The following is a 22455-nucleotide window of genomic DNA, read 5'->3' on the forward strand; positions in this document are numbered from 1 at the left end:
ACAGTACCTGCATGCTATACAGGAAGCATTTAACAGTGCCTTAATGAATCAGCCTGCAATTACCATAGTATTAGTCCACTAAGGGATAGGTGTTCACATAGGGAAAAAACACCCACACACATATAGACGTTGTATAAAAGGGGTTCCTACACACCTGCATGTGCTATGTACACCCACCATCTACTCCACAACCAAAATAATTACATCAATATATACTGTCATACCATAACCAGTTATTCAACTACTGTACAACATCTGCTGAAACTTTAACATACCTAGACACAGACACACCAACATGGCCCTATGTGAAACAGTTGCTGTTATACAATTGAACCGCTGCTGATGTAACAGGGTTTGTATGAACTAATGCCATTTCAGATGGTTGAAAGTTTCATACACCAGGAAGTGTTACCGAGTACTGATTATCAGCACAGTATGATACACAGTAACACCAAACTAAATATGTCTGGTAAGCACACTGTAAACCCCCTAACATTATATGCATAGCTATGCAGCCTTGAGCTGGTCAAACAACCTGGCCAGACTGAAACATATGCATAAGTATTAGGTACAGACAAACCCTGCACAGGTAGCAATGTTCAGAAATATAACAGCAGTACTCACATTTAGACCAAATCCTCTAGGCATTACACTGTTCATCTCCATACAGCTGTTGCAATAGATTCCAAACAACACTTCCAGGCTGTCTTCCTCACAAGTAAGGCAAAGGGACAATGCCTAAGTGGAGTACTCAGTTATACTCCACTGTAGCCATGGTATTGGCTAAGGCAGTAGCAGCGCAGCTGATGTGCATGTAATTAGCTACTTAAGAACACCAATTGGTTATCAGGATAGCACATGTTACTGATCTGTAACTATAAAAGGTTGCCTTGTCACACATTCAAACCATCTGTATCTACCTGTAGGACAGTACAAAACACTGAAAGGTGAACCGAAAATGAGTATTATACTAGTCAATAACACCTCCAATTACTAAGAAGGTATGTATAACATGTAGTATGTCTGTGTATGTAGTATCTGTTCTGTAAGAATGACAATGTAATCAATGCATATAGTGGAAATAGCTATCTTGTAGTGATGTATTGTTGAGCAGTAATAATGCTTGTAGTATTCTATGTGTGTACTGCTGTAGGTCACAAGGCAAACTCTGCATATACCACAAAGGATGATATGGGCTTGGAACTCACCAATTCATTTCCAGCCACTGTCAGTGTCAGGATTGGTCCAACACATATGTGCTATAACAGGGGATAGTATATGTCGATATATTGTAACAGTCGACATATGTATGGTGATGAACATGTCAAAGGTGGGCTTACTGTGCAAATATGGTGTGCATTGTAGGATATTGTGCCAATAACTGTGTAATGTACAGTATTTTAGGCAGATCTGTATTCCATTCTACATAGAAGTTCTGTTATGTTATGCAAACAGTAGTTATGTCTATTGGCAATTACAATACTCAATAACAGGATACATATCATTTGTATTCATCTGACAGTTTAGCAGCATGATAGCAAAGTTAATTGGAAGAGCTAGGTAACTATCCATGCACATAACACATGTAATATCCACCTCTCTAGTATTGTTTGCAAGCAATAACAGCTGTGCATGTGTACATGTTATGCAAATGTGTAGTGACCCTTGTTACAGGGCTGGACCTCTCTAGTATCATTTGCAAGCAATAACAGCTGTGCATGTGTACATGTTATGCAAATGTGTAGTGACCCTTGTTACAGGGCTGGGCCAAATGACTATGTGCACACCTACATAGAGTGGATTTTGAGAGTAGAGACACACTGGTTGACATACCAGGTTTGTGTTGCCTAACCTCTCACTGGCAACCTAACAGCCGCTTGCACATGGTAGTGCACAGTACTGGTAATGAAACAGGTTGCATATCATCTTTAACTCCAGTGTAACATCTGCAGTATGCAGTAGGAGTGTAAGATGTAGGAGACTGCTGCCCATGTGTAATAGCTGCTTCATAGGTGATGGCTTACACTATCTGATTATAGGTTCATACTAGGCTATCTGCCCTAGGGCATTTATAAGCCTAGCCAGAGTGTGTTTGGCTTTCGCCACCCATTTTAAATTAGTTTTGCTATGCCCTTTTACGAGGTTAGTATACTGTGCCTCTGTCTAACAGTGACACAGAAGTGATACCCGGGGTAAACCTATGATCCCCCATCCACTCATCAAGATTCCTCTTGAAGAGAGTCAATGAGGGACTCTGCCTAACCTGGACTGGGATTTTATTCCAGAGTGAAGGGAGCCTCTGGGTTATGAATCTGTCCCTCCAGCATGTCCTATTTATTTCATATATCCTGATCATGTTGATAGTGGCATCAGAGTCTATTGATACATGACTCTGTTTGCAGAGTGGGTGTCTGTGCCCAACAGAGCTCATGTTCCTGGTGGATAGCTTCATAGGTTCATAGGTTCATACTAGGCTATCTGCCCTAGGGCATTTATAAGCCTAGCCAGAATGTGTTTGGCTTTCGCCACCCTTTTTAAATTTATTTTGCTATGCCCTTTTTCAAGGTTAGTATACTGTGCCTCTGTCTAACAGTGACACAGAAGTGATACCTGGGGTAAACCTACGATCTCCCATCCACTCATCAAGATTCCTCTTGAAGAGAGTCAATGAGGGACTCTGCCTAACCTGGACTGGGATTTTATTCCAGAGTGAAGGGAGCCTCTGGGTTATGAATCTGTCCCTCCAGCATGTCCTATTTATTTCAGTGCTGAGGTTCAAGTCTCTTGGTAGCGTAGCTCGATGGGATTTGGATTTTCTGAGGTGCAGCATGTCCATTAATTCTGGGTTGGACATGGCTTTATACGTCAGGCACAGATCGCCTCTGAACAGGCGGTATGTCACTGAGTAGAGCTGGAGTTTCTTTAACCAGGCAGCATATGGCATCTGTTTGAGCCCTTTGATCCTCTTGGTGAGGTACTTTTGGGGTCTTTCCAGTTGCTGCAGGTGTCTGGTAAGGTACATCCCAAGCATTGTACTCAATTATGGGCCTGATGAGGGATGAGTAAAGAGGCATGACCTCCTGATCTAGATGTGAATCCCTTCATGATTAGGTGGGCTGTATAAAATGTTTTTCTAACCACTTTGGCCACGTGGTTGTCAAATGAGATTGCTATCAACTTGGGTCCCCAGGTCCCTAATTACTTCTTCTGTACTTAATGGCTTACCACCTATGTGGTAATTTGTGGGCACTTTGTTTTGCCAAAGGGATGACTATACACTTTTGGCATTTAGCTTGGGGCCATGGCTCTGGCACCAGTTGTCTGTTTCTATGAGGCCCTTTGGAGGATGCTTGTGTCGGCTGGAGAGTCGATTATAGCGCAGTTTGCAGTCATCTGCAAACTTGGTCAGCCACAGTCCTTCCGTGTTGGCCTGTACCTCCGAGAAATATATACTGAACAAGAGAGGTCCCAGGACTGAGCCTTGTGGGACACCACTTGTAACTGGTTTGGAGTCTGACATGGTTTCAGCAATTCTAACCATGTGGGTTCTGTCCTTGAGCCAGTTTGCAATCCATCTAGTGACATAGGGGTTTATATGTGAGTATATACTCAGAGAAGGAAACAGACCTGTAGACACTTGCATCATCTGTAATCAACTAACAGGATGTGTTGTGCTCCTCAGAGGAGGATTGCTGCTAAAGGTAGCTACAATGTTTCCGTAATAGCCAGTGTTGTCACGTCCATAACACAAATATTTACATGTGAGCATCACTGTCTAAAACATCTTCATAAGCAATGTTGTTGTGTCTTTCGGCTTTTCCTGGTTAAGGGTCGCCACAGCAGAACTCCGGTCCGCTAATGATTGGCAGTAGATTTTTACGTGCCGAATTGCCAGCCCTGATGCACAACCTTCAACGAAGGTACGCCCATTCACGCATGTCTCCACACAGAAGACGCTCTAGCTGAGCATCAAACAGGACAACATCTTACTGAGAGGCAACAATGCTACCGCAGCACCACCACTACAGTACTTGGTAATTGTAGTACTGAATGCTCATACAGGCATGTCCACTAGTCAGTTACTGGTGTTTACTAATGTCAGCTTTGTGTATGTGGCCATCTTGGGGGAATGTAATTTCTATGCCATGTACACTGCCAATCCCACCTAACACCACACCCCACACATTGTTTGGGATGTAGCTACAGGGGTAAGCTGGAAGGCAGCCCAGTCTACACCCATAACTGGACTGGACAGTCATGAGGTGTAGGTTAACACATGCATCTCATCATCACAACCAACACATACCCTTACCAGAACACAGTAAGGACACGCACACACACTACGAGAACTCACACACATTCATAGACACTTCTAAGTTTCTTGGCAAACAAGTGACCTCCCAAGCTGGAAGAGACAGACAACAAAATACACAAACAGTATGACATAGTTTGCATAATTGTGCCACACCTCAGAACACATGGCCGGAAACATGTCCAACAGTACCCATTTATCAACTAGAGCAAATATCTAGTTTTAATGTACAAAACAGACCAGCCTTGGCCCACAGCCCCCCCCCCAGTGCAAAACACATCAGCACACTCCCCATCCTATACATCACAACATAATGGAACAACCGCACCCCACCAAACAATCACCACCAACGTTCACCAAGACCAGGTGGAAACAACACACAGTACCCATTTATGAATGCAAACTCTAGCACTATGTTACACACCAACCTATATGAGGGCATACATACTGTCAGTTGCCTGCCATGATTAGCCACATACCCATACACTCAGACCACCTTTTGAACTATACACATGGCTCTGGAATATTCCATGTTGTTGTGCAGGACCTGTGATGCAGTAGCCTGGACTGCATAGAAACACATGTAGGAACTGTCAGGTCATGTAGCACATGCAGGTATGTCCCAAGGCCTGGGTAGCATTCTGCCATTGGCCAGAATGATACTGCAGTACAGGGACAAAAGGATTGTATTCCACAATTGTCTAGTGTAGTGGTGCAAGTCAAAGGGTATCCAGTATCTGTCTTCCTGGGATAACATGGTTGACAGACCATGATGCTTTGCCAGACAGGGCCTGCACCTGTCACCCCTGGGAATCTGGATACTGCCTAGGGCTCATGCTTCCTCTATAGTGCCTTCATCATGCACAGTTCAAGTGGAGGTCCACTGCTGTTACAGGGACAGTCAAGCAATAAACTGCGGGTCTCACTACACAATGATACATTTCAGAAACACTATATGGACACACATATGTCAATCCCTAACATGGAGAACATATCTGTGCAGTGGTTGAGACATGTTTCAACGCTCCGGAGAGCACACCTGCATGACCATGTTATAACACATACCTCACCTCTTGCCCATTATCCTTTATTGGAACACATGGGCCGCAGGTGTGTCCTTATTCCTGAAGGATATGTACACCCCCACGCTAGTTGCACTTGCATAACATCAGATGCATTATGCTGAGCAACTACCTTTGTGCCAAAGTGGAATTCAAATTGCACCTTGCGACAGATCACCCACCATGCCGCGGATTTCCCAACTGTCATAATGTGCTGTAATGGGGAGGATTAGGTCTGAGACAGAAAACCATAATAATGGCTACTCTCGACTATTCCATTATGAACTGGGAAGACTCCTCATGTACCAACACCTGTGCTCAATGCATGTTGGATTCCATCAACCCCAATGACCTGGATCACAGTAGTCACACAAACAGGCCTAACAGTATGCTACACATAGTCAGTCTCCAGTGCCAATGTTATGTTTCCTAAGAGCAAAGTGGTGACTGTCATGGCACCCATGCAGATGGACAATGCATGTGCAAATGCTGAATCCTACACAAATGAACCTTAAGCAGTCACATGCGTGCAGTGATTGTGCCATTGAAACAGAACCAAGATTCAACCAAACACAAACAAGAAGGCAAACTGGTGGTACCATGCTTTAAACTGTACCACAGAAGGTAGTAACTGTTGCAAGAGTGAACACACATGAGTGTCGGTGATCCCTGGTCAGCATCAGTAAAATGCAGATACACCATATAAAACCCCACAAAGCTACTGTGAAATGAATCAGCCATATATTATGAGGCCAAGCACAGAGCATTCTATAGCTATGTCATTAATCGTAATGGCAACGACAAGACCTGCTGTGCTGCACAGCACTATGGCATGGGAAGTACTGCACCTACAGAAATAGCACCTGTTCATACAGATAGGGTCTTGGAGAACCTAAACTCACTCCCACCCCCACCAACAGGTACACTTAGTTATGTACACTACATGGCCCCTGTAATAACAACTATGCAGGTACAAGCTGCACTCTCTAAAGCCATACATACAGCTTTCATGGGACCTGTCATCATCCCAGGGTGTATCCTACACAAATGTACGAACAATCAGCTATCCAGATACACATCATGTTCAATCATAGCTCCATGTCAGGCTGTGTACACACCGAATGGTGCACAACAACAGTTATCACACCCCACAAAGGGGGAGACACTATTGATAATGGGAAATAGTGCACAACTACCCTGCTGAGTCCGGTCTGTAAGGCCATGAACCATGATCAACGTATTTTGATGTACTCAGTACAGATGTAGATGACAGTAGGGTTGATTCACAGTGCATATCATGACCTTGCCAGGTCATAGGACACCATCACCCATACTGTGTTCCAGCTATACTCAGTAAACTAGGTGCATATTCCTATGTCACAGGAGTGGTTGGCAACTGGACTGCTGGCAGAACTAATACTACAGAAGGTGTCTAACTAATACATGCACATCAAACCAGTGCCAGCCACAGTAATACAGGGTTCATTCCTGGTACTCCCCCTCTGTGTTATCTATACCACACAGACTAACACAGAAGGCATCTGCCTATTGATGTTTGCAAATGACTATGAATTAGGAGCAAAGGTTGACTCAATGTGTGCTGTGTTCAACATACAGAAGGGCCTTTGTGTGTCAGATGTGTGGTGTGTGATGTATGGCCACAATCTGACAGCTAAGTATTGCATTGTCATCCCCTATGTTAAAAACCCTGTACCCATGAACTACCACCTAGGCAATGGTCGACATAATGGCAACTGAGTGTGTATGGGATGCAGCTGGACAGTAGTCTTTTGTTTGATAGTTACTTCACCACACCAGTCAGGTAGTCATATGTGGCACCCCTAATCATGACAGGGTGCCATCCAAGAATATAGAGATAATTGCTCAGCCATACTCAACACTCATGTGACCCATAATAGATCACATATTTCCTTTAAGGGTTATTGCCCATGTGTAGATGGCCTACACTGCCCTTCCCAATCCCTAGCTCCACTATGTAGCATGCAGCCTACCCTGAATAAAGCCATGTCCAACCCAGAGGTGTTGAACATGATACACTTAACACATCCTGATCCCAAATAAATGCATACTTCATGAACATCCACCTTTCTAATACAAGGATCACAACATGCCTGAAAGATCTCTGTCTCATACACTTAACATACTCTTGCCATACTATGCATCCCTGTCCAGCGAAGCTGCACATCGTCCCTCTCTGTGACATGGTGTGATGACCGTATGCCAAATATATCAGTAAGCCTGTGGATCAGTTCTGTGGCACTGCTTGAACTGGCCACTGAAACTTACCTGTCTGTTGCCTACAGCTAGGTAATCTGTCTGCCTAGGCTCATAAATGGCCCAGGGCATATAGCCTACTAGATCACTATAACCATTCAGGCTATAGTTGATATCCAAACCTGCAAATACCATCAGGCTAGCTATTGTCCCATGTGTTACACATGTGCAACACAGGCAATACATGGCAGGATGCTACACAGCTGTACAGTGTCATGTAGATGTATATGGCAAAACACATACATGCTTGCAAGTCTGCAGGGTCACAGGTCATGTCCCTAATGGCTATGTATGACTATATATGTGACATATACACAGCATTAAGGTCGATTGCATTAATGTGAACACATCCAGGCATGTGCTGATAGGTAAAGACACCAGTACAGGCAAACAGACATGCCCACATCAAGACAACATCCACATGGAGTATGAGCAATGTCATCACATGACACACACATATATGGTGATAACATCACATCACCAGTAAGTGTCAAATGTGTGTGACTTAAACATGTCAGTGGTGTTAGTGTCATGTAGATTTGCAAAGACTTATTTTTAATCTTAATAAATGTGATACACATGTATGTTCAGCTGTACTTCTGTACTTCTCTATGAGTTACTGTGACCTGTCTCCATCATTATGTATTCCAGGTATGCCAGGTAGCAGGCTGACAGTGTACACCCACTTGGAGGATGAGGTCCTCATCCTATACCTCCTCAACAACCATACAACACTCTTCAGCCATGTGCCACAGGATGCACAGCAGAGGGATGCCCAGTGGGAGGAACTCCACAGGAGGGTAAATGATGTTGACGGTCACAATTGCACCTATCAGCAGGTGCACCAACACTGCACTGACCTCATAAGATGGGCGAAACAACGTGCTAATGCAATCGCCAGGGAACAAGGTGCAACAGGTGGGGGGGCACTCACCCAGCCCCCACTCACACATACCGAGGAGCTACTGGCCAACCTGGGGACACCTGCAGACCTTCATCCACAAGCTTTAGCTGGTATTGTGGAGGTGGGTGTCTCTCAACCACTGAGCCTGGAGTTGCCTGGTAAGTCAGTACTGCACATATTGTATATATTTCACATAGTTACATGTGTTACTGTACAATATGTAATGTAACATCATATGCAAAGCATGTATGCACACATGCCACATACTATAGTCTGCTACTCTATGTATGCACAGATGTGCATACTCCATAGTATAGTGTATTGTACTGGCTTATGTGCTAACATGGACATTGCACCCTGTAGCTATCACACAGGTGTGGATAATGATCTTACTGCTGTGACACTCCTGTTTAGGTACTTCTGGCATTTTGCAGTGACAGCAGCCTGTGTCAGGTGAGATTGTTATTTACCAGGCTTGATAATGCACAGAGCATATTAATTGCATGCTATCTGCCATAACACACATACACATAGTGTATAGTGGTCCTGTTAATAGACACTGGTCAGACCTGCAATGCATCACAGTGGTTACCCATGTGAAACAATTGAAGACTATATGAAACACCTACACTAAACCTTCCAAACAGTCATTGCCAGATGTGAGGACAACTGTGAATACAATAGTGGAGGTGTGTTTCACTGCGGGGACAGGTACTACATATCAGCATTACACATGTTGGGAATACAAACAGCACTATACAGAGAGGATATGTGTGCACACACTCTATATGTGTTGGAGTTGGAGTATGACCGGCCCACAGGATACACCCTTGTGGATTATACCCTTGCTATGAATGTCACACAATATCATGTGCTATCTGACATGTCCATGACATGTAGTGGGTTGACTGCAACACTGCTCAACTATCCTGCAAAACATGATGTCTCACATCCCATACATACCACCCTTTGTCTGCATAACCCTGTCCTCATTGGAGCATATGACATCTATGGGTGTATGTCATATGGGATAACACTGACATGAGAAATAAGATGGCTATCACAACCATTGGACAGAACATGTGTACACATGGCCATGGAGGATGGCCAGAGACATGAAGCAACACACACAGTAGAAGTGATGTGCATGTGTGTACACCCTGTTGTACATTGGCTCAACACAATACAACTATGGCCTTTGTGTAATGGTGATACTGCAGATGTGAAATGCTAAACATCATATAGGCCTGTGTACAGCTTGTGTAGGCATAACATGAAACCACCACATAACATGTCTTGAACATCTTGAGTGTGTCAAGACATGAAAGCATTCATCTATACAGTATCCAAATACATACATGTGTTGCACAACATACACATACAACCAGATCAGGCCACAGATACAGTACATTCACCTTGCTGGTGTCAGACATCACTGTCATGCCTGCTCCTCGTGTGTGAAGTACACAGATTGCATGTGGGACATAGAGTACTGCTAAGTTAGCCATGTGTGGGCATAGTTGCCAGGCATCAGTAATATGGTTGCAGATGTGCAGGGGTGTCATCCGTATACCCTTCTGTGATCTGTGTCACACATTCCACATTAGGGCTTAGTGTGTATACACCTCAGTGATGTGGGTCACATTCCACATTAAATATGTATTGTATGCGAACATAGTCATGGTTATGAACTGTGTCAGTAACTCACATTGTATAGCAATTGTGAAGCCACATGATGCCCTGTAATGGCTATGCACATCAGCTCAATGTGCAGTATGTCACTGCATATTTGTAGGGCGGACAGACAATATTGTGTCAGCTGAAGGCCCATGTTAGTATAACACGTCCCTGCATTGGGACGCCATTACCGTACTGTAGATTGGAAAGGGCACCATTGTGTTACACATGTATGCATATCATTCAACATGTCAGCAGAAGACATGTCATACTACATGTGATTGGCAAGGTCATACTCCACACATCAGGCTGGTGTACTGTAAACCTGTGCTGGTCTGTAGCACCATTGCAAAGTAGGGACAGCCATGTCAAACGTGTGTACAGCCACATGCACAATGTCTGTAGACTGAGCTCAGGGGTAGGTGGAATCATGTTGAACAGACATGCATTGCTTTGGGGGAGATATGCAAGCTAGGGCTCAGGCAAACAATGTATTCAGTCGACATACCCTTCTGCTCATGTCCTCACACATAGGGGCGGTGGCCAACACAAAGCATCAGTGGCAGATGTAGAAAGGTCAGTGATGGTCTGTTAACATGTGGTGTGTGTTGCACACACCATGGCAGTGCAGTGCAATGGTGCAAAGTGCATGCATTGTGTTGCAGGTATGGGGCATAGGCTACTAACACAAATGGTGCAATACAGGTATGTATGCTAACCACCACTATAATTGTGTAAGGTGCATACCGTCTGCTATAACACATGCATGCTGTTGTGTGCAACTCAGGGATGTATAACTATCACTATAATTGTCCAAGCTGAATGCCATCTGCCATATCACCTGCATGTAGCATGTGTGTGTGTGTGTGTGTGTGTGTGTGTGTGTGTGTGTGTGTGTGTGTGTGTGTGTGTGTGTGTGTGTGTGTGTGTGTGTGTGTCTGGTATAACTTGTAATGTACAGTTCTTGTCTTCCCCTCACAGGTGTTGATGTAGGTGCATTGCCCTCCTGCGGTCCACCTGATGTTAGTGTCCCCACAGACTCTGGCAGTGATGGTGATAGTATGACTGAGGGACAGGCAGGGTTGTCAGGGGCTGAATTTATGCCATTGGTTGCCATTCTACCTGTATCCCCCTCATCCTCGCACACAGTTCCCTTGCCTACACATACCCCATCACCATTGGCCATAGAGGAAGGACAGTTGGCAGGTGGTAGCATGAAACAGGGAAGTGTGGAGACTATGGAAGGTGTGCCTGCACACCATGATCCCAGTCAACTGACTGGTGATGTCCCACACAGGCATGTGCCCAGTGCTGCTTGTAGGAGGACCACTGGCCAACATGCCCCTGCGAGACAAAGCACATCAGCTGGAGTCACCAGACGCATGTTTCGGGCTGTAATGGAGGCACAGACACATGCTGAACAGCACAACAGAGAAGGTCTGAGGCTTCAGAGGGCTGCTGTCCATTCATTAACTGACAACATCCAGGCAATTGCAAATGCTCACCATTGTCTTGCAGATGTTTTGGATAGATGATTGGGTGACATGGTGGGAGTCATTGACCATGGCATGCCAATCCTCGAGTGTGGAAAGTCTGTGCTGGAATATCTGGTGGGAGTGAGGCATCGGGCACATGGACGTAGGTCAGCTACATCACCTGTTGAAGGTCTACATGAACATGCTACTGCATGCCTGTTCCCATAGTGGTGGTAGCAGCAGCAGTGCAGCTGGTGCTGTGCAATCCACCAGGACACAGCAGGCCACATGCACGTGGTCCTGGGCGGTCCCAACAGGTACACGATTCCAGTGGACATGTGTCATCAGACAAGTACCCAATCTGGACCTCTGCCTGGTAGTGCCCGTGCAACCTTGCAGGCGCAGGTCACATGGCTGTGGCCAGAAACCATGAACTGTGAAACCTGCCTTGTATACAGTCTGTAGGCCAGCCACATGCCAGACCTGTCTGCATGCATACACATACACACCACCGGAAACAAATGTAGGGCACCTCAACACACACGCATAACGTCCACACGCCCAATGATATCACAGGCCTTAACACACAAACATGTCATCCTATGGCGCAGTCTGGGCCTCTGGCAAACATTATCACCCTGTGCATATGATGATGCCTGTGCCACAGCCCTGTCATCCACAACATCAGTGCAGGGACATGCCTCATGGTCTGATGCACAGGGTGAACATACTAGGTGAACAATTGTAGATTAATATTGTTGAGTAGTGTTGACGGGCATCCCAGTCAACTGACTGGTGATGTCCCACACAGGCATGTGCCCAGTGCTGCTTGTAGGAGGACCACTGGCCAACATGCCCCTGCGAGACAAAGCACATCAGCTGGAGTCACCAGACGCATGTTTCGGGCTGTAATGGAGGCACAGACACATGCTGAACAGCACAACAGAGAAGGTCTGAGGCTTCAGAGGGCTGCTGTCCATTCATTAACTGACAACATCCAGGCAATTGCAAATGCTCACCATTGTCTTGCAGATGTTTTGGATAGATGATTGGGTGACATGGTGGGAGTCATTGACCATGGCATGTCAATCCTCGAGTGTGGAATGTCTGTGCTGGAACATCTGGTGGGAGTGAGGCATCGGGCACGTGGACGTAGGTCAGCTACATCACCTGTTGAAGGTCTACATGAACATGCTACTGCACATGCCTGTTCCCATAGTGGTGGTAGCAGCAGCAGTGCAGCTGGTGCTGTGCAATCCATACCAGGACACAGCAGGCCACATGCACGTGGTCCTGGACTGTCCCAACAGGTACACGATTCCAGTGGACATGTGTCATCAGACAGTACCCAATCTGGACCTCTGCCTGGTAGTGCCCGTGCAACCCCTTGCAGGCGCAGGTCACATGGCTGTGGCCAGAAACCATGAACTGTGAAACCTGCCTTGTACAGTCTGTAGGCCAGCCACATGCCAGACCTGTCTGCATGCATACACACACACCGGAAACAAATGTAGGGCACCTCAACACACACACGCATAACGTCCACACACGCCCAATGATATCACAGGCCTTAACACACAAACATGTCATCCTATGGCGCAGTCTAGGCCTCTGGCAAACATTATCACCCTGTGCATATGATGATGCCTGTGCCACAGCCCTGTCATCCACAACATCAGTGCAGGGACATGCTCATGTGGTCTGATGCACAGGGTGAACATACTAGGTAGACAATTGTAGATTAATATTGTTGAGTAGTGTTGACAGGCAGCAGACATACCATGTATTACAGTTTTAAAATGCATTTTGTACATTTGACAGTATGTATCATGTGTAATAACACTAACAGCATATTGATCTTGATGTTCTGCCTTCCTCTTTCAGGTGTAGTTGCATGTGCCGGGGGAAGTCGGTGTTTGCGGTTAGTGTCCCATATGTACATGTTGACTACTCACAGGTCTGTATGACAATACCTGCATGCACTTTGAAGCTTCCACATCACAGTTATAATCTCCCATGTTTCAATTATGTTTACTGTTCTAATGATCCAAGAGCATGATAGCTGTGTAGTAAGCTACTGTGTTCAGAGCCATCACATCCGTAATGGGTGACATCACAGGTATAGTTACCTGCAGTGGGGAGGAGGTAAAAGAGTGGTATGGCAGATGACAAGGGTAAAGGCCAGTGGAAATAGTGGCTTCTCATTTGGAAGCAGTAATACCCACTGCCATGACAGCATGCAAACACAGACACATCCACATCCACACACTCAGGGATTCACAGACACAATAACACACACTCTGACACACACACACAGTTGCCAGTGTTCGGATGAGAACCCCTGCCTATGTGCATATCATCATTATAGTACTATGCAATTACAAGATGTGCCACAGAGATTACACATGTACAGGTAGTCGGAATGGCCTAAGATCGAGGACATCAACAGGGATACTACAGTGCAGTGAGTGTATGTGGGGAGCAGGGTTCATCAGTAGGCTATGTATCAAGTCACACGCCAGGGTGTACACATTAACAGGTGGTTAGAATGCCCGTCTAAGATTGATGATATCAACAGGGATACTAGATCGCATTGAGTGGATGGGGGGAGGGGGCATTAACATTTCACTATGGCAAAATACAGCCACACTCCAGGGACAGGACAGTCATACATACATACACACACAAACACTGTGGCATTCACAAAGATATACACCTATGTCACACACATACAGACACTTGACATGTGTGAGGTTCAACCACCTGCCTATGCCTTTCTTTCTACACTTCACTCTGTACTGATGTCAACAACAGTGTTCAGGAGAGTGAAAACATGTGGGATGTATTCCCAACCATACGTGACATATATGGACACACCCACACGTGCCAGTACTGTGAATCAAACACCTGCCTATCTCATGATAGGTATTACAGAAGTACAGCACTATCACATTCGCTACAAAGCTTACTGACTCTTTCCTTTGCCAGCTGTGCTGATATATGCACAATATATGCACAGGGGAGGTATTACTGTTACAAGTGTCAAGAGTTTTGCCTTCAGTGTCACCCTTACTGCATTCTAAATTGTCTGTCCTCCACTTCAGTTAACAAAACCAGACCTTAGCAGTTACACAGGTTATTGTAGGAATGGTTGTAACACACCAGTGAGCTGTCCTCAGTAATCATTCATCTGCAAAGTAGCCCCACCACTTAGTAGTCATGTCCAAACATCTGTCCATACCTCATGTACAGCTTACTGTACTTAGAGCATATCACCATATACAGTTGGCAATGTTGTGGCTGTATTGCAACAGCATGATGTACTAAGATGACAGTCACCTTTAAACATCAGACACTGCACACACATGGAATCTACACAAACATCAATACATGTACACATATGCGGTCTACATCAGTAAGTGCACTAGCAGGTCAAGAGGATACATTTCACACCTTCCCCATGCCATGTGTAAAACATAGCCGAGCATTACACCATAATGGATGTTGTATTCATGTACTTTTAGGACACAACCACCTTCACCGAGTAGCCAAGTGTACATATATGACAACAGCACATATCAGCAAGACACACACAGCATTATTCCATGTCATGCTCTTACAAATTGTTACTTGACAATGCCATGCTGAAGCCAGGGCACTGTAATGGTCAACAGTGAGCACATCATATTTGCCTCACATAGTTTCATAGTTTCATAGTTTAGTACTAGGCTATCTGCCCTGGGGCATTTGCAAGCCTAGCCCTAGAGATGTGGCTTTCACCACCCCATGTAGTAGTACTAAGGTGTATAGGATAAATTTAGAATACTGTGCCTTTGTCTAGTAGTGACACATTGAAGACCCCCTTACTTATTAAAATTAGTTTACTGTGCCTCTGTTAAGTAGCGACACAGGGTGACCCCGGGGTAAACCTCGATCTCCCATCCACTCGTCAAGATTTCTCTTGAAGAGAGTCAGTGAGGGGCTCTGCCTAACATGGACTGGGATTTTGTTCCAGAGTATGGGAAGCCTCTGCGTTATGAATCGGTCCCTCCAGCATGTTCTATTCATGTTTGTACTGAGGTTTAAATCTTTGGCTCTCGTGGTTCTTATGGATTTTGATTTTTTGAGGTGGAGCATGTCCATCAATTCCGGGTTGGACATGGCCTTGTACGTCAAGCACAGATCACCTCTGAGCAGGCGGTATGCTACTGAATAGAGCTGGAGTTTCTTTAGCCTGGCAGCATATGACATATGTTGGAGACCCTTGATCCTCTTGGTGAGGTACTTCTGGGGTCTCTCCAGCTGTTGTAAGTGCCAGGTGAGGTACATACCAAATGGGGCATTGTACTCAATCATGGGCCTGATAAGGGGGGAGGAGTACAGGGGCACGATGACCTCCTTTGATCTGGATGTGAACCCCTTCATGATAAGGTGGGCAAGGTAGAAAGTCTTTCTAACCACTTTGGCAATGTGGGTGTTTGCTTTCACATCAGAGAAGTAAATGCCGAACAAGAGGGGGTCCCAGGACAGAGCCCTGTTTACTGGAAGAGTGCCAGTAATGTGCTCTGTTAGGCTAGGCAGTACACTCATTCAAGCATGTTTGAGGTCTGTGGCTTGTAAACATCTCATCCCAGCACGTACTGACTATTGTGGTACTAAGGCTAATGTCCAGACAGCACACAGCATGAATGGCTTGCAAATGTTGACATGGTGTATATGTAGAAGTTGTGGCCACACATGGCTGTACATGTCATGAACATATCACTTGTGACTACTCAGGAACATACAGAGCAGAGCTGGATTTCCCTGCATCTGTCAATACAGGCCTTGTGTAGTTCCTATGATCCTATTTTTGGGTATGTTTGTAGGCATTGCATTAGGTGGACTTGTCTAATGACATACATGCCACATGGGGTGTTGTATGATATGATAGGTGTCATGGGTGACCAGTAGAGAGGGAATATTACCTCTGTTAACATGGATATTAAAACGTATGTACTGTTAGCATGCTATCTGCCATGCGCATGTGTGTAATGACTGTAGCCATCTGTATGTAGACAGGATAACGAAAGCTATGGTAATGTCATTTATGTTGTATGAGTGTGGGATGTACATATCCAGGGCAGGTACAGTCAGATCATATCCAACCATGAGGGTGTTGTTTACTGGTGTACAGCAACAGTCGACTGTGTTAATGCTGACAACATCCTAGGGACCCTGGTATGTGTACAACTGAGCTGGTTACAAACAGTGGTATTATTGCATTGCATAACACATTATGCAGCTGTGTCTGTACATGGGTACTTTGCACAGTTGATGAAGGCCTAGATACAGTCCACCAATCGAAGGTTATCTGGTGGTCTACCATACTATGTCATACCACATATGGATGTGTGTTGGTAGTATGGGGACAAGGTGGTGGATGTATTTGAGGATGCAATCTAGAATGCAGTGTTTACCACTGTCGCCTGTACCTGACTCATCTGTGATGAGTTATGTTGGAGTAGTGGTCTTTACATGTGAGTAGCCTTTATGAATATGTGGACACCACCACCTAGAATGGTCCATACCACTGTTATGGCCCACTTGTCTGGATCTGAGTTATATGGTGGTAGTGCAATTGTGCACTACAGAGCCTTCAGCCAGGTGTTCCTCACTGCACAGATGTCAGTATTCCCCATTGTAGGTTCTACATTGAGCAAATGGATTACTAAAGCCACACATCTAGCACTGGTTAGCATAAGCATCCAATGCAATTGTCTTGTAGGTGTCAGGGTATTACTTCTGTGTGTAGGACATTTGCCTTGGAATGCAGCTATGTGGGTAAATGTGACCTAGGTATTATCCACACACACTTGAAACATGGATGCATGTGCTCTGTGTCGAAGGCTTGTCATTCAGTTATGACAGCCCGGAATGACAGACACTGGACAACCTCATAATAACAGCAGGACATTGGCTCATTGTTTTGGTCTAGCAGTTGCCACTCATACCATGACATCACTGTGAGTGGCAGTAATGTGCTTGGTAGCAAATGCCTCATGTAAGGTGACGGACAGCAGCAGAAATTGTGTATATAACCAATGTGAGATATACTTAGGGTAGCAGTCCTGCTAATAATGACTGCTACTAACACAGCCGGGAGAGGTCATCTTGACACCTGCACCTCAGTACCATTACACAATGTGGCTCACACATTATGCTTGCACATGCCACTGTTCCACGTATAATGCCACTGTTCACAACCTGCTATCAATGTATGCCTTTCAGGGCAGCAAGGTGTGTGACACATGCTGTAGGTAGCATCCAACTGTGTGTCCCAGTTAACCTATTGTCTGTCACGTCCACACATGCATGATTGTGTATACATAACATATATATGTCAGTACTTCATGTACATGTATGCATGTGTATCACACAGCACAGACACAGATATATCATTTACGGGCCACATACAGGTATCAGGTAGTAAACCAGTATGATGTACATAGCTGTAAACCTGTGTGTTTACAATAGGAGTCCATTACAACGTGTTCTGTACATGTAAGTGTATGAGCATGCACACACTGGCCTTCTGTGGTTAGAATCAGAGTGCATCCCAAACAGCCCTGTACTACTAAGTGTATGAGCATACCCACTGCCACCTTGTGTAATTTGAGTCAGTGCATCCAACAAGCCCTTTGTTACTAAGTGTATGATCATACCCAGTATAACCTTGTGTAGTTGTAGTCATAGTGCATCCCAAATGGCCCTGTGCTGCTAAGTGTATGAGCATGCCCACTATAACCCAATATAGTGATAGTAGTTGTCCATTCCACAGATGGGCATACTCCAGTTCAGGTTCCTGTTGTGCAACAACTATACCTCTCAGGCCTACCTATGTACTACCTGCAGATGATGTGTCTTGTTTGTGCATACAAGTTGTAATGGACACCTACTTTAAACACACAGGTTTACAGTTATGTACTTCATGACTGTCAGTATCTCTGTAGTTGTCCTCAATGTTAGAAGGGCATTCTGACTGCCTTGGAATGTGTAATCTCTGTGGTGCGTCTCGTAACTGCATAGTATTGTAATAGTGATCTGTAGATAGGCAAAAGTTCTGATCCCACCACTGGCAACTGTGTGTGTGTTTGTGTGTGTGACAGCAAATGGCTGAGTGTGTTGTGCGTGTGTGTCAACGAATGCCTGAGTGTGTGTGTCAGCAAATGGCTGAGTGTTGTTGTGTGTGTGTATTTGTGTCTGCATCGTGTCATGACAGCGGGTTTTGCTGCATTCCAAAGAGATACCTCCTTTTGCACTGGCCTTTATCCTTGTCAACTGCTAAATCTCTCTCTTCCCCCCTCCTCACTACAAGTAATCAGTCCTGTGATGTCACCCAGCTCAGAAGTGGAATCAAAGTAAGTGTAATTCTATGTGTTCTGTGGCACATACTCCAACTGCATACCACTGTACTAGTTACCTTTACATAGGCAAGACGTGTATGCACAATACTGGCAAGTGTATGTGTGTTTGTGTGTGTGACTACCCTGTAGCCAGTCATACACATGTGTAATGTCTTTTAGCACACCATGGTAGCCATCTGTGGTGACTGGTGCCTACAAAGTATTACATACTTAGGAATGGTAAAGAATACACAGTCAAGCATGACTCCGTGTTTAGTGCAGAGCTACTGAGCTACTGTTCTTTAAAGACCTTTTTTTTTTTTTTTTTTTTTGGTCTTCACTTGCAATGCATTAAACACAAGAAGCTCCGTGTTTAGTGCAGAGCTAGTGTTCTTTAATGTGGAACTGTGTTCTGCATTAAAGACTTTTTTTTTGGTCTTCACTTGCCGTGAGAGACCTTCTTTTTTTTTCTGTCCCTACCTGGGGGGCTGGAAATCTGGCAACCCTGGTGGGACGCCAATTGTAACTGGTTTAGAGTCTGACATGGCACCTGTAATTCTGACCATGTGGGTTCTATCCCTAAGCCAGTTTGCAACCCATCTTGTGACATAGGGGTTGATATTTAAGCTGGTGAGCTTATTTATGATGCCCGAGTGGGGTATTATGTCGAAGGTTTTTGCAAGGTCAAGGTAGGCTGTGTGGACTACCTTCCCTTCGTCTATGGCTTTGGTGACTGTTTCAAAGAAATTGACCAGGTTCAAGAGGCAAGATCTGCCCTTAACAAAGCCGAATTGGGTAGGATCCAGTGTTTGGAGGTTACCAATGTCTTTGTTTATGAGTTCCATGATGATACGCTCCATAGCTTTGCAGACAAGGCTAGTTAGGCTTATAGGGCGATAGTTTCCGGGGTCCGTTGTGGCACCACCTTTATGGAGTGGGATATGTACAGTACACAATTGTAGTCATGCTTGACTGTGTATTCTTTACCATTCCTAACTATATAATACTTTGTATATGTGTGTGTGTACACATCCCGTAGGTATATATATATATATATATATATATATAGATATATATATATATATATATATATATATATATATATATATATATATATATGTAGTTATGACAGTTGTACAGATGTAGACTTGTCTTTGTTGTTTCACAGAGTACAGTACATTCAAGGGTACTGTACATATGTACACAAAGTGACTGTCCCATTTGTTTTCAGTACTGTGGAATACCTGTAGTAAGATGTGCATTATAAACTCCATGCAACAAGTATACAACCCAGATGGCTTAGTTGTATGTCCAATGACCTCAGTGTGCATGGTCCAGGGTTCAAGACCTACAAGCCTTGTTGATACTGTCAATTAGGACTGAATACAACACTTTTAAGCAGTTGTACGTGGGTGTAAATGTGTTTTTGTGACAGTAAGCAGCGGGTACACGCAGGGAACAGACATGTACAACTCGCAGTACACTTGAAATGCCCTTCTTTGGCAGTCCTGCTGATGTCATCCACCTACGACTACACCTCTGGGACTGCTGTAACCCAGTAATCTCCATGGCGCGTGCTGTAACTGTGTAATGCTATAGTGTGATAAACTAGTTTGGTAGGTGTTCTAATCCCAGACAGACCAACTGTGTGTCTGCCTGAAAAAGAAACAATGCTTTTTAGAGTATGCACACTATTTATAATTCACATACTCACCTTTGGCAATCCTGCTGATGTCACCCACCTAGAAATACACCTCTGGGACTGCTGTAACCCAATATTCTCCATAGCGTGTGCTGTAACTGCGTATTGCTGTAGTGTGATAAACTAATTAGGTAGGGGTTCTATTCCAAGACAGGCCAACTGTGTGTGTGTGTGTGTCTGTCTGCCTGAGAAAGTAACAATGTTTTTTAGAGTATGCACACTCTTTACAATTCACATAACCACCTTTGGCAATCCTGCTGATGTCACCTACCTAGAAATACACCTCTGGGACTTCTGTAACCCAGTAATCTCCATAGCGTGTGCTGTAACTGCGTAATGCTGTAGTGTGATAAACTAGTTAGGTAGGCATTTTATTCCAAGACAAGGCAGGTGTGTGTGTGTTTGACAGTCAGAACCTGTGTGGAGGTGGCTGTGAGTGTCTAACCACCGGACATGTTGGGGAGCGGATTTTGTAGTTTTCCTATATGGTGTCCATATTATATGTCACAATGTCCTCCTCACGAGGAGTACAGATGTCAGTCAGCCAAGGGACTGTGTTGGCAAGCCATACCCCTACATCTGGCAAAAGGCCTGGTGAACAAAGTATGCAACCTTATACTATTACCCGGAATATGTTCTGAACCCATGTGTCATACACAAACACACTTGCCTAGAATATCCTGCTATGTTGCTAGCACCCTGCACATTGGTGACAGATAGTAGGCATGGTGTGATTGCAGTAGGCTGCAGAGGGCATAGCACCCTGTCCAGTGATACAATAGGCGCATAATTGCGGACAATGTGCCTTCACTATGTTCCCCACTGGTTGCCTGCAACATATGTGGTGCCATCAAATGTGATCCACAGAGGCCATACAATGCCTTACACACATGCCCTGTATGGACAGATGCCACTGACACCAGGGAATACCTGTATCATGCTATCAATGCAGGTGCAGGGTCAACCTGCTGTCTATAAGCAGGTCCTGCCACACTGGGCCAGTATTGGCATAGCTGAGGATAACAGTCTGTGTACACAACATGTGCCAGCCAAACCAGGTACACTTGTATATGTCACTGCACATTATTGTGGGAAGTGCACATCCCAGGCAATGTCCATGTCAAGGACTATCAAACACAGGCATGGCATGTATTGCAAAGCAATGGCCATACACAATGGTAACCAGGATGACAGGACAGTTCATACAATACCCATCTGTGTGGGACATTGCAGACACTACACCCCTGAACCATACTGCACACCATTGTCAAGTGGCGCAATGCCAAGGATTACCCCTCACCCAGCCTTGTACAGCCACCTTGCACAGCCAACCACTACACACCCATGAAGCAATGCACACATGCATGCCCATACTGGCACTTTGTGTCTGCATGTGGGGTATGATGCTCCCAACCACAGTCACACCCAGTATAACTCTCATTAGCATACCGACTGATGTCAGACACGTTCACATGCCCTAGCCGATAGAACCTCTGGATATCCCCTGTGGTGCATGTAGTACCTGTGCATTACTGCAGTGTGACAAACTAAGTAGTTAGAAAGTGTATTTGTGGGCCTGGCAATGTGTCTGAGTCCCTTAGACAGTGTGGTTGTGTTGACAATGACATGCGTTCATGTGGACAG

Source organism: Protopterus annectens, chromosome 4.part0, assembly GCF_019279795.1.
Source record: "Protopterus annectens isolate FY-2018-M chromosome 4.part0, PAN1.0, whole genome shotgun sequence".
In the NCBI taxonomy this organism is placed as follows: Eukaryota; Metazoa; Chordata; order Ceratodontiformes; family Protopteridae; genus Protopterus; species Protopterus annectens.